The sequence below is a fragment of the Somniosus microcephalus genome, chromosome 28, assembly GCF_052327205.1.
Source record: "Somniosus microcephalus isolate GS21.2 chromosome 28, FLI_Smic_1.0, whole genome shotgun sequence".
NCBI lineage: Eukaryota > Metazoa > Chordata > Chondrichthyes > Squaliformes > Somniosidae > Somniosus > Somniosus microcephalus.
The window spans coordinates 9,291,166-9,304,896 of NC_141014.1; positions in this window are offsets into that span (position 1 = coordinate 9,291,166).

Genomic DNA, 13,731 nt, shown 5'->3' on the forward strand with positions numbered 1-13,731 from the left:
GGAATGACCTACGAGGAGAGATTGAATAGTTTGGGCTTGTACTCACTGGAGTTTAGAAGATTGAGAGGGGATCTCATCGAAACATATAAAATTATGGCAGGCCTGGACAGGCTGAATTCAGAGAGAATGTTTCCAATGGCAGGGGAGCACAGAACCAGGGGCCACAGTCTAAAAATAGCGGGCAAATCATTTAAAACAGAGATGAGGAAGAATTTCTTCACTCAAAGAGTGGTGAGCCTGTGGAATTCCCTGCCACAGAGGGCTGTGAAGGCTAATTCAATAAATATTTTCAAGAGAGAATTGGATATATTTCTGAAGGCTAAGGGGATTAAGGGTTACGGAGAAAAGGCGGGGACGGGGTACTGAACTGGTAAGATCAGCTAAGATCTCAGACGAAGATCAGCCATGATCTCATTGAATGGCGGAGCAGGCTCGAAGGGCCGAATGGCCTACTCCTGTTCCTATCTCTATGTTTCTATGTTTCTATGTTTTACTACATTAAAGGAGCTATATAAATACAAGTTGTTGCTGTTGTTGTTGATATCGCCAAGGGGCAGCATGTAGATGAGAAATGAGATGAGGGGGCCAAGTATAGATCCTTGGGGGACAGCAGAGGTAACGGTGCGGGAGCAGGAAGAGAAGCCATTGCAGGTGATTCTCTGGCTACGATTAGATAGATAAGAATGGAACCAGGCGAGTGCAGTCACACCCAGCTGGACGATGGTGGAGAGGCGTTGGAGAAGGATGGAGTGGTCAACCGTGTCAAAGGCTGCAGACAAGTCAAGAAGGACGAAGAGGGATAGTTTACCTTTGTCACAGTCACATAGGATGTCATTTGTGACTTTGATGAGAGCCGTTTTGGTACTGTGGCAAGGACGGACACCTGATTGGAGGGATTCAAACATGGAGTTCTGGGAAAGATGGGCACGGATTTGAGAGGCGACAACATGTTCAAGGATTTTGGAGAAGAAAGGGAGGTTGGAAATGGGGCGGTAGTTTGGAAGGATGGAGGGGTCAAGAGTTGTTTTTTTGAGGAAAGGGGTGATGACGGCAGATTTGAGGGAGAGGGGGACAGTACCTGAGGAGAGAGAACCGTTAACAATGTCAGCTAACATGGGGGCCAGGAAGGAAAGTTGGGTGGTCAGCAGTTTAGTGGGAATAGGGTCGAGGGAGCAGGAAGTGGGTCCATGGACAAGGTGAGCTTGGAGAGGGCGTGAGGGGAAATAGGAGAGAAACTAGAGAAAGATGCGTGTTCAGGGCTGGGGCATGGGGGGAACCTTAGAGGAAGTTTGACCCGGTAAGTTCAGGGAAGAGAGGGAAGTGGCAGAGGCAGCTGATCGGATGGTCTCAATCTTAGAGAGTCCATGAGCTCCTCGCACTTGTTGTTGGAGGTGAGGGTGAAGGAGACCACTGCATTTCTACACTTTGCAGTGACTCCTGTGCATTCATTTGCTCCACAGTGCCGTGGATTTTCTCTAGACTGCACTCCCCTGGTCTTCAGCACTTGGACATATAACACTGTTCGTTTATCGTCACTGAGTCAAAAACCTGGAACTCCCTACCCAATAGCACCGTGGAAACATCTTCACCACTCGGGCTGCAGCGGTTCAAGAAGACCCATCACCACCTTCTCAAGGGCAAGAAAGGGAGGGCAATAGACGGTGGGCTCGCCAGCGACCAATGTTCCCGTGACGTTGCGCAGTCATGCTGCGGTCTACAGGTCCCGCACAGGCCGCTCACCAGCTTTTGAATGGAAAAACCGAGCTTGCGCAGAAATTTGAAAGGGTCGCGCAGCCCGTTAAAGGGGCCGTGCACCCAAAAAATTTAGAAGGAACATTGCCTGTGACGCCAACATCCCGAGAATGAATAAAGAACAGATCACATTTTGAAGCTAAACGAGTGAGTCTGGCTCCAGAGGAGTGAAAGTTGACAGGTCTGAGCAAGGGGGAACCGAGCAGGGGGAAGGAGGAAAGAAAAGTTCAGTCAGTCCCACTCTGGGAGTTGCTGCTGTCAACACTTCCCCACAGGGCTTGCCAACTGTGGGAGGGGGCACATAACCAACAGGCCCGCCCCCACACACCACATCACCAATCACATGGCTCGGATAGGATTGAATGGCATTGCGAACAACCAATAAACAAAATGGAAAAGGTGGAGTACTAATCCGATTGACATTGTACTGAGCCAATCATCAGCGACTATAAAGCAGTCCTGGGTCTGCCACGTGGGGACGATGAGGAATCCGCTGCCCGATTGGCGAATGTCTGTAGATATGCAAATAAGGTAATAATTTAAACGCGTCCCCAAAAAGAGAAAGGACAGCTAGTTCTTTATTTATTTTGGGCTCCGATTAAAAATGCAGCGAAAGCCTTAGTAACAAACAAAATTCCATATGAACAGGTGATGGCTCATGAACAGTATGCAGTCACTGTGATGTAAAAGAGGTGAGGCCTGATAGACAGGAACGGAAGGCGCAGTTATTTATTCAGAGATGTGTCGCAGCCGTGGCTGCACTAATTAATTTTTGGCCTGGGGAGATGGTGGGGGCTCCCTCTACTCCATGTGATAGAGGGAGACCAAGTGTTGGTTTCCCCTGCTCCGTCTCCCTTCCACTATGGGGGAATACGAACAAAATGCAGAATAGCTTGTGGGACAAGCACATTTTCTTACTATTTAATCACTGTTGCTGCATGGTATTGATGATGATGGTGATGTCATAATGTTTATTGCCAATGCCAGGTTTGGGGTGAAGGTTAGAGGTTAGTAGACTGGACAACACCAGTGTTCTAGGTCATCAAAAGGAGGAAATCATTAATATTTTAGGTGGTAGGTGGGGTGCCAATCAAGAGTCGCTAATGTTACCCCACTATTCAAAAAAGGTGGTAGAGAAAAAGCAGGGAATTATAGACCGGAAAGCCTGACGTCGGTCGTGGGGAAAATGCTAGAGTCTATTGACGGGATTGAAAGCCAATAAATCCGCAGGGCCTGATAATCTACATCCTAGGGTACTCGAGGTGGCCCTAGAAATAGTAGATGCATTGCTGATCATCTTCCAAAATTCGCTGGAACTCTACCCATGGATTGGAGGGTAGCTAATATTACCCCACTATTCAAAAAGGGTGGTAGAGAGAAAGCGGGGAATTACAGACCAGTAAGCCTGACATTGGTAGTGGGGAAAATGCTAGAGTCCATTATAAAGGATGTAATAGCTGAGCACTTGGAAAACAGTGACAGGATCGGACAAAGTCAACATGGATTTACAAAAGGTAAATCATGCTTGACTAATCTACTGGAATTTTTTGAGGATGTAACTGGTAAAATAGATAAGGGAGAACCAGTGGATGTGGTGTATTTGGACTTTCAGAAGGCTTTCGATAAGGTCCCACATAAGAGATTAGCATGCAAAATTAAGGCACATGGGATTGGGGGCAAGGTATTGACTTGGATAGAGAACTGGTTGGCGGACAGAAAGCAAAGAGTTGGAATAAACGGGTCGTTTTCCGAGTGGCAGGCAGGCAGTAACGCAAGGGTCGGTCCTAGGACCCCAGCTGTTCACAATATATATTAATGATCTGGACGAGGGAATTGGATGTAATATCTCCAAATTTGCAGACGACACAAAGCTGGGTGGGAGGGTAAGCTGTGAGGAGGATGTCGTGAAACTCCAGTACGATTTGGGCAGGTTGTGTGATTGGGCAGAAACATGGCAAATGCACTATAATGTGGATAAATGTGAGGTTATCCACTATAGTGGCAAAAACAGGAAGGCAGATTATTATTTGAATGGCAATAGATTGGGAGAAGGGGAAGTGCAAAGAGACCTGGGTGTTATTGTGCACTAGTCGCTGAAGGTAAGCATGCAGGTGCAGCAGGCGGTTAAGAAGGCAAATGGTATGTTGGCCTTCGTAGCAAGAGGGTTCGAGTACAGGAACAAGGATGTCTTGCTACAGTTGTACAGGGCCTTGGTGAGACCGCACCTTGAGTATTGTGTGCAGTTTTGGTCACCTTACCTGAGGAAGGACGTTCTTGCCATGAAGGGAGTGCAGCGAAGATTCACCAGGCTGATACCTGGGATGGCAGGAATGACGTATGAGGAGAGATTGTGTCGATTGGGCTTATACTCACTGGAGTTTAGAAGATTGAGAGGGGATCTCATCGAAACCTATAAAATTCTGTCAGGTCTGGACAGACCAGATGCAGGAAGGATGTTTCTGATGGCCAGGGAGTCCAGAACCAGGGGTCATAGTCTAAGGATAAGGGGTAAGCCATTTAGGACTGAAATGAGGAGGAATTTCTTCACCCAGAGAGTGGTGAACCTGTGGAATTCTCTGCCACAGAGGGCGGTGGAGGCCAGTTCATTAAATATAGTCAAGAAAGAATTGGATATATTCTTGAGGCTAAAGGGATCAAGGGATATGGGGAGAAGGCAGGGACAGGGTACTGAATTTGGATGATCAGCCATGATCTCATTGAATGGCGGAGCAGGCTCGAAGGGCCGAATGGCCTACTCCTGCTCCTATCTTCTATGTTTATGTTTTTCCAATCCTCTCTGGCTGCACCAGTGGTGCCAGGAGGATTGGAGAACTGATAACGTTGTACCATTGTTTAAAAAGTTTCCTCAACTCCATCCCGCAGCATGCTACCCGCCACCATCTCAGCACAACCCCATGAGGTTGAAAAGGCCATCGGACAACTGAAGAACAACAAGGCCTCAGGAGGAGATGGAATCCCCGCCGAGGCACTAAAGCATGGTGGAGAAGCACTACTGGCGCGAATTCATGAACTGATTTGTCTTATCCGGAAGGAGGAGAGCATGCCAGGGGATCTCAGAGACGCCATAATTGTGACCATCTTCAAGAAAGGTGACAAGTCCGATTGTGGTAATTACAGAGGAGTTTCCCTGCTGTCTGCCACAGGGAAAGTCATCACAAGAATCCTCCTCAATCGCCTTCTCCCAGTGGCTGAAGAGCTCCTCCCAGAGTAACAATGCGGATTACGCCCACTAGGGCACAATGGACATGATCTTCACTGCGCGTCAATTACAAGAGAAAAGCAGGGGACAGCACCAACCGCTGTACATGGCCTTCTTTGATCTCACAAAGGCCTTCAACACTGTCAACCGTGAGGGATTATGGAGTGTCCTCCTCAAATTCGGCTGCCCTCAAAGGTTTGTCACCATCCTCCGGCTGCTTCACGACGACATGCAAGCCGTGATCCTGACCAACGGTTCCACCACAGACCCAATTCACATACGAACCAGGGTCAAGCAAGGCTGTGTCATCGCACCAACGCTCTTCTCAATCTTCCTTGCTGCAATGCTCCATCTCACTCTCAGTAAGCGCCCCACTGGAGTGGAGCTAATTTACAGAACAAATGGGAAACTGTTCAACCTCCGTCACCTCCATTCCAGATCCAAGGTCATCCCATCCTTTGTCATCGAATTACAGTATGCAGACGACGCTTGCGTCTGCGCTCACTCGGAGGTCGAACTCCAAACCATCGTCAATACCTTCACCGAAGCGTACGAGAGCATGGGCCTTATACTAAACATCCATAAGACAAAGGTTCTCTACCAACCTGCCCCCGCCACACAGTACTGCCCCCCGATTATCAAAATCCACGACAAGGCCTTGGACAACGTGGACCATTTTCCATACCTTGGGAGCCTACTGTCAACAAGGGCAGACATTGACGATGAAGTCCAACAGCACCTTCAATGTACCAGTGCAGCCTTCGGTCGGCTGAGGATGAGAGTGTTTGAAGACCAGGACCTCAAACCCTGCACTAAGCTCATGGTCTACAGAGCAGCAGTGATACCCCGCCCTGCTGTATGCCTCAGAGACATGGACCATGTACAGCAGGCACCTCAAAGCACGGGAGAGGTACCACCAATGCTGCCTCCACAAGATCCTGCAAATCCATTGGCAGGATAGGCGCACCAATATCATTGTTTTGCTCAGGCCAACATCCCCAGCATCGAAGCTTTGACCACGCTCAATCAGATCTGATGGATGGATCACATTGTCCGCATGCCCGATATGAGACCCCCAAAACAAGCGCTCTACTCGGAGCTCCGGCACGGCAAGAGAGCCCCAGGTGGGCAGAGGAAACGCTTCAAGGACACCCTCAAAGCCTCCTTGAAAAAGTGTAACATCCCCACTGACACCTGGGAATCCCTGGCCCAAGACCGCACAAAGTGGATGAGAAGCATCCGGGAAGGTGCCGAACACCTCGAGTCTCTTCGCTGGGAGCAAGCGGAAGACAAGCGCAGGCAGCGCAAGGAGCGCACGTCAACACAAGCACCCCACCCACCCGCCCCTTCAACCACCGTCTGCCCCACCTGTGACAGAGACTGTAGGTCCCGCATTGGACTCATCAGTCACCTGAGAACTCATTTTTAATGTGGAAGCAAGTCATCCTCGGTTCCGAGGGACTGCCTAAGAAGAAGATTGTTTAAAAAGGGAGGAAGGATAAACTGAGCAATGGCAGGCCAGTTAGTTTAACCTCGGTGGTGGACAAATTACTGGAATCAATTCTGAGGGACAGTATAAACCTTCATTTAGAAAGACACAGATTAATCAGGGACAGTCAGCATGGTTTTGTTAAGGGAAGATTGTGTCTGAATAACTTGATTGAATTCTTTGAGGAGGTAACAAGGAGGGTCGATGAGGGCAGTGCGTTTGATGTAGTCTATATGGATTTTAGCAAGGCTTTTGACAAGGTCCCACATGGCAGGCTGATCAAAAAAGTAAAAGCCCATGGGATCCAAGGGAAAGTGGCAAAGTGGATCCAAAATTGGCTCAGTGGCAGGAAGCAGAGGGTGACGGTTGAGGGGAGTTTTTGCGACTGGAAGGCTGTTTCCAGTGGGGTTCCACAGGGCTCAGTACTCGGTCCCTTACTTTATGTGGTATATATTAATGATTTAGACTTCAATGTAGGGGGCATGATAAAGAAATTTGCAGATGGTACAAAAATTGGCTGTGTGGTTGACAGTGAGGAGGAAAGCTTCAGACTGCAGGAAGATATCGATGAACTGGTCAGTTGGGCAGAAACATGGCAAATGGAATTCAATCTGGAAAAGTGTGAGGTAATGCATTTGGGGAGGGGCAACAAGGCAAGGGAATACACAATTCATGGGAGGATATTGAGAGGTGTGGAGGAACAGAGAGACCTTGGAGTGTACGTCCACAGTTCCTTAAAGGTAGCAGGACAAGTCGATAAAGTAGTTAAAAAGGCATACAGAATGCTTTCTTTTAATAGCCGAGGCATAGAATTTAAGAGCTGGGAAGTTATGCTTGAACTGTATACAACACTAGTTAGGCCACAGCTAGAGTACTGCATGCAGTTCTGGTCACCACATCACAGGAAGGATGTGATTGCACTAGAGAGGGTGCAAAGGAGATTTAGGAGGATGTTGCCAGGACTGGAATACTTTAGCTATGATTGGATAGGCTGGGGTTGTTGTCCTTGGAACAGAGGTGGCTGAGGGGAGACTTGATTGAGGTGTATAAAATTATGAGATGCCGAGATAGAGTGGATAGGAATGACCTAGTTCCCTTAGCAGAGGGGTCAAGAACCAGGGGGCCTAGATTTAAAGTAATTGGTAGAATGATTAGAGGGGAGATGAGGAAAAAATATTTCACCCAGAGGGTGGTGGGGGTCTGGAACTCACTGCCCGAAAGGGTGGTAGAGGCAGAGACCCTCATCACATTTAAAAAGTACTTGGATGTGCAATTGAAGAGTTATAACCTACAGGGCTACGGACCGAGTGCTGGAAGGTGGGTTTAGGCTGGATAGCTCTTTTCCCACCGGCACGGACACGATGGGCCGAATGGCCTCCTGCTGTGTCGTAATTTTTCTTTGATTCTATTCTATGATACAATGTAAACAGTGTGCGATCCAATCATGGTCCTTTAGTCCTAACACACACTGCCACTTAATCCACAATCTATGCAACCTGTCGTCCTGGTGAACAATGCCCAGACTGGTCTCTCAGCCGCTGCAAGAGTGGGAGATCCACTCCGACATCATCACAACATGAGTTTATCTGAGAATAGATGGTTTTCCCTCACTGGACAATCACCAGTCTGCTTTCCTACATTACAACAGTGACTGCACTTCAAAAAGTACTTCATTGGCTGTAAAGCTCTTTGGGACGTCCGGTGGACGTGAAAGGCTTTCTGTTTTTTTTTCCAACTGAGCACAAAATGTGTGTCAGCCAGTGGCTCTGTGGGTAGCACCCTTGCCTCTGATTCAGAAGGTTGTGGGTTTAAATCCCACTCCAGAGACTTGAGCATCACAAAGCTAGGCTGACACTCCAGTGCAGTACTGAGGGAGTGCTGCACTGTCGAAGGTGCCGTCTTTCAGATGAGACATTAAACCAAAGCCCCGTCTACTCTCTTAGGTAGATGTAAAAGATCCCATGGCACTATTTCAAAGAAGAGCAGGGGCGTTCTCCCCAGTGTCCTGGCCAATATTTATCCTTCAATCTTCATCACTAAAACAGATTATCTGGTCATTATCACATTGGTGTTTGTGGGAGTTTGCTGTGTGTAATTGGCTGCCACGGTACAACAGTGACTACACTCCAAAAAGTACTTCATTGGCTGTAAAGTGCTTTGAGGTGTCTGCTGGTTGTGAAAGGCGCTATAGAAATGTAAGTCTCTCTTTCCTTTTCATCTCACAGGTTTCAGAATGCTTTTCCACGATCCATGAGCTTTGGGCTGTTGGGGAACAGCAACAGGGCTTTCAAAAATTATCTCCAAATCGTCCTTCCTAAACATGGATCAAGAGGTTGCTGTTCTGACCTTTGACACACTGTCCAACTTGTCAGGAGTTAGTGCTCGAAGGCCCATTGAACTCTGACCTGTTGGATTGATTGTATTAAATAAATATGTAACATGAAACAACTCTTTGTTTGTTTGGGCTCAAAACTCTGGGAAATTTGGTCTGTAAGTTATGCCTTGCTCAGCTTGTTAAGAACAAACGAACATAATAATTAGGAGCAGGAGTAGGCCATACGGCCCCTCGAGCCTGCTCCGCCATTCAGTGGTGGAGAGCTTTGGGAACCATAGGTCCAAAGTTACCTGTTCCTCCTGAGCATTTTACACTCACCACACGTCACGTCGCAAATTACTTGTACACTGTAACTCTGTTTAATGTGGAACTGGGAGTTTGTTGGCAAAGGAGGGCGAGGACATCTGTTGGAAGAGCCTGGAACTGCAACACATCCGCACTACTGCAAAGCTCGCTGCAAATTCTTTGGAAAACATATTTTCCTTATTGACAAAATTGTTAATAAAAAGATATTCCATATCTTCAGGGTATAAACAGGAAACAGTCAATGTACAATAAACTATTGTGGAGTAAAGATGAGAGGCTTTTAATCAGGAAATGTCTGATTGTTCAGCATTTGGGGAGCAGGTTTGCACCTCTTGCTGAATTGGAAAAGTTCAGATTGATTTAAACCACTGACTGATTAAAATGCAAATCTTAATGATTAAGATGGAGTAAAAAGCCGGTATCAGTAACGGTGACCATGAAGATATTGGATTGTTGTAAAAACCCAACTGGTTCACTAATGTCCTTCAGGGAAGCAAACTTGCCATCCTTACCTGGTCTGGCCTTTATGTAACTCCACAGCAATGTGGTTGACTCTTAAATGGCCTATTAAACCACTACAAAAAAAGCATAATAAGAATAAAACTGGCAGACCACACAGCATCAACCTAGGCATTGAATTCAGACACGACAAAGGCACACACAGCCCAGTCGACCCTGCAAAGTCCTCCTCACTGACAACTGAGAACTTGTGCTAAAATTGGGAGAGCTGTCCCACAGGCTACTCGAGCAATAGTCATACTCACAGAATCATTCCTTTCAGCCAACGTCCCAGATTCCTTTATTACCATCCCTGGGTGTGTCCTGTCCCACCGGCAGGACAGACCCACTAGTTTTGGCAGCACGGTGGTATACAGTCGGGAAGGAGTGGCCCTAGGAGTCCTCAACATTGACTCCGGACCCCATGAAGTCTCATGGTATCAGGTCAAACATGGGCAAGGAAAGCGGACCCCCCTGAGTTATTCATACCGTGCCGGGTCGCCTCCTGCCAGCGGCTGGGCCCCGGGCTCGTTTCGCCTCCGGCTGAATTTATTCGGCTTGAGGCCGGGGACCGCTGAGTTGTGACGTCTCAGAGTGGGGGGAGGGGTGGCGCGGGCCGGGGGTATTACAGGAAACCCTCTTTTAACCAGCACCTAAAATAAATATCCAGAAATCTCTCTTAACTGGCAAAATTCAGGTGTAGGTTCAGGTAAGTTTTACTATATATTAGTGGCCGTGTAACCGGGGTTCCTGGACCTGTGGCCGTGTAACCGGGGTTCCTGGATCTGTGGCCGTGTAACCGGGGTTCCTGGATCTGTGGCCGTGTAACCGGGGTTCCTGGATCTGTGGCCGTGTAACCGGGGTTCCTGGATCTGTGGCCGTGTAACCGGGGTTCCTGGATCTGTGGCCGTGTAACCGGGGTTCCTGGATCTGTGGCCGTGTAACCGGGGTTCCTGGATCTGTGGCCGTGTAACCGGGGTTCCTGGATCTGTGGCCGTGTAACCGGGGTTCCTGGATCGGTGGCCGTGTAACAAGGACTCCTGCACAAGTGCCATTTCAAGCCTGCTCCCCTTCATAAAACCGACACGGATTCAGTTCTTGCGAATTATTCTCAACGGCTGAGCCCGCCCCCAATCAGAGGCCTTCGAAGCTCTTACTGACACTACAACGAGCGTTTCCTGGCTGTCTGTTGCTGCGGAGTGAGTGCCCAGAACTGGTGTGAGAAGCGGGCACGCCCATCTCACGAAATTTGTGAAATTCGGCTCCCTTGCGCCTGTCATTACCACCTCCAGGGGGCGCTAATGGGGCGCAAAATGGTTATCGCCCGGGGGGCGGGGGGGGAAAGGTGGAAAAAAGCGCCTCCCGCGAAATTTGGCGGGGCGTTGCTGAGGCGCTACCCGACAGTGCTCCGCCCCGCCGGTAGCGCCCAAGGCCACCGCACCTCCAGTGATGATGTCATCACCGTGCGTCGCGACCCCTTACAAATTCGGCTGCGCCCCGCGAGGCCGCCACGGGCGGTGTCAACGCCAGCCTCTCCGGGCGTGAACCAGGCCGACCTCCATTCGCGGGGCGCTATTTAAAGGGGAGGTGCGGACCTGACCCGTGCCGCCATTTTCTTTTTTTTGGCCATCCTCCAGGTCAGCTCTCCGTGGTAGGCCGTGGCGTAGACCTGGCAGCCATCATGCAGCCCGGCATCACGACTCGGTTACCGCCCCACCAGGAAGTGGAGCGCCTGACATTGCGCTTCACTTCCTGGGCGGGGCACTAAGGCGAATTTTGCGGCCGGTGCACGACTTCCTCGCCAGGCGCAGGATGTCCCCCCCTCGCCAGTGTTACCTCCCCAAAATGGGGCGCTACCAAATCTCGCGCCCCTGGTTTCTTAAAAGCGTTATTAAAACACTCTTTACATGAAGCACTTTCATATTCTGAGTATGATATTGTATAATTCAGATGGGGGGTCCGTGATTATTAATCGATTTGTAAAGGGCTCCTTCAACCAAAAACCTTTGAGACCCACTGCTGTAAAAGATGCAAAAATATTACTTTTGTCAGTTGGTTTCTCTCCCCCAAGGTGTTCAGAAGGTGTAAGAATAAAGTACGGAGCAATTACAAGCTCAGCACAGGGTGACCCTGATTGAAAACCATTTAACCGTTTAAAGGCGGGGGTAAACCTCAGTCATTTAGTGAGAAGCGATGGTGGATCTTTCCTTGGTCTGTATGGGGTTAACATGTGAGTTGTGGGTCCCCATTGCTTGGACCTACTCTGGGGAGCTGAGCTGTTGGTTCAGCTTGTGTTCAACTTTTATTTTATTTTCTCGCCATTCCTCGACTTTGGGCAGGTTTAAAATGTCCAAGTGAAAAGCAGCTAATTGTTGATGCTGGAAATATGAAACCTAGAACCCTGCAGCACAGAAGCGGCCATGCGGCCTGTCACGCCTGTGAATGAGCTGTCCAATTAATCCCACTCCCCAGCGTTTTCCCTATAACCCTGCAGGTTTTTCCTCTGGTTGTCCAACTGTCGAACATAGTACTTAAAGTCATTTAACTGCGGACATAACACCAGTAAATGGGGCAGAGTCTCATCCCGTGTCCCACACACAGGGCAGGTTGCCGCCTCCACTCGCCCAATCTTGCACAAGACCGTCATGGTAAAAATCCGGCTATGAGCCAATTTGAAATGCAGTTCAATCCACTCTGGACATTTAAAATTTGCCCACACTCCCTTCCAAATCCTGTTGAAGTCCAGCTGTGGGTATATACTCTGCCAAAACTCCTGACCAGCAGGTGTCTTGAATCTCCATTCTCTAAATACCTCATAGAAATCTCGAGTATTACAGTTGTCAAATTGGACCAACTCTCCCCCTTTCTCCAGTACAAAGCTTGGAAAAGCAGGATGCATTTTACTTCCTTTGGAGATTTGCGCATTTATTTCTTCCATCCAATCCTGTGGCATTGCCCTCACAATCTTCTCATATATGATTCCTATTGCTTTTGCTTCTACCTCCTGATCCTCCTCCCACAACCTTCCGGCAACCAACATGGAATTACCTCGTATAATACATCTTTCACAGATATAATCCCAGCTTTTATAAAAGCTTGATTAAATAAAACCTCTCCTTCGATGTTGACCCACCTGTTCAAAAATAAGGGCTGTTCTAAAAATTCCTCAGCCCCCTTGGGCATAAACTGCACACTCTTTAAAAATTGGGCCCAAGTCTCTACAACTCCCTTATAAAACCTAGGGAGAAGTTTAATCGATTTCAAAAACATGTTATTGTATTCCACATACAGTATCTCCTGCCCTCCTATCCCACTTCATTTTTAAAAATGCTCAAAACAACTCACAGAATCACCAGTGCAGATAGAGGCCATTTCAGCCCATCAAGCCTGCACTGACACATATCCCACCCTATCCCCGTAACCCCACGTATTTAATCCCCTAACACTAAAGGTCAATTTATCATAGCCAAATCAACCTAACCTGCACATCTTTGGACAGTGGGAGGAAACCCATGCAGACACAGGCAGAATGTACAAACTCCACACAGTCGCCCGAAGCCAGATTTGAACCCGGGTCCCTGGCGTTGTGAGGCAACAGTGCTAACCACTATGCCACCGTGGTTCCAAAAACCTCTTCCAAAAACTTGTATTTGACTTCTGAAGAAATCTCTTTGCCCATTTGATTCTAAAGGATTTCTTCTTCAAATCAGTATCTGGAAAATTGAGTCCTCCCTGATTTCTCCGTCCAATGATGGTATTGTAAGCCACCAAGGCTGGTTTCCCTTCCCATAAAAACCTCACACAAGCCTCTCAGATGGACTGTTCCGCCCACTCAGGAATATCCTCCACTGTCAATAAGTACCATAGCTTAGATAGCAGGAGAGCAGACACCACTGTCGCTCTTCCTTGCACTTTCAACCACCTTCTTTCCCATCTTCCCAAAATCTTTTTAATTTTCATAACCTTCGGTTCCCAATTTAATCGATCCACTTCATCCCTGTCTTTCTTGCACCCCATATGCACCCCCAGAACTTCCAAAATCTCCACCACCTTAAAGGGACATTCCCCCAACCATTCCCCCCTACCCTTCCCTGCAACCAGGCATTGGGACTTACTATAATTCACTCTGGC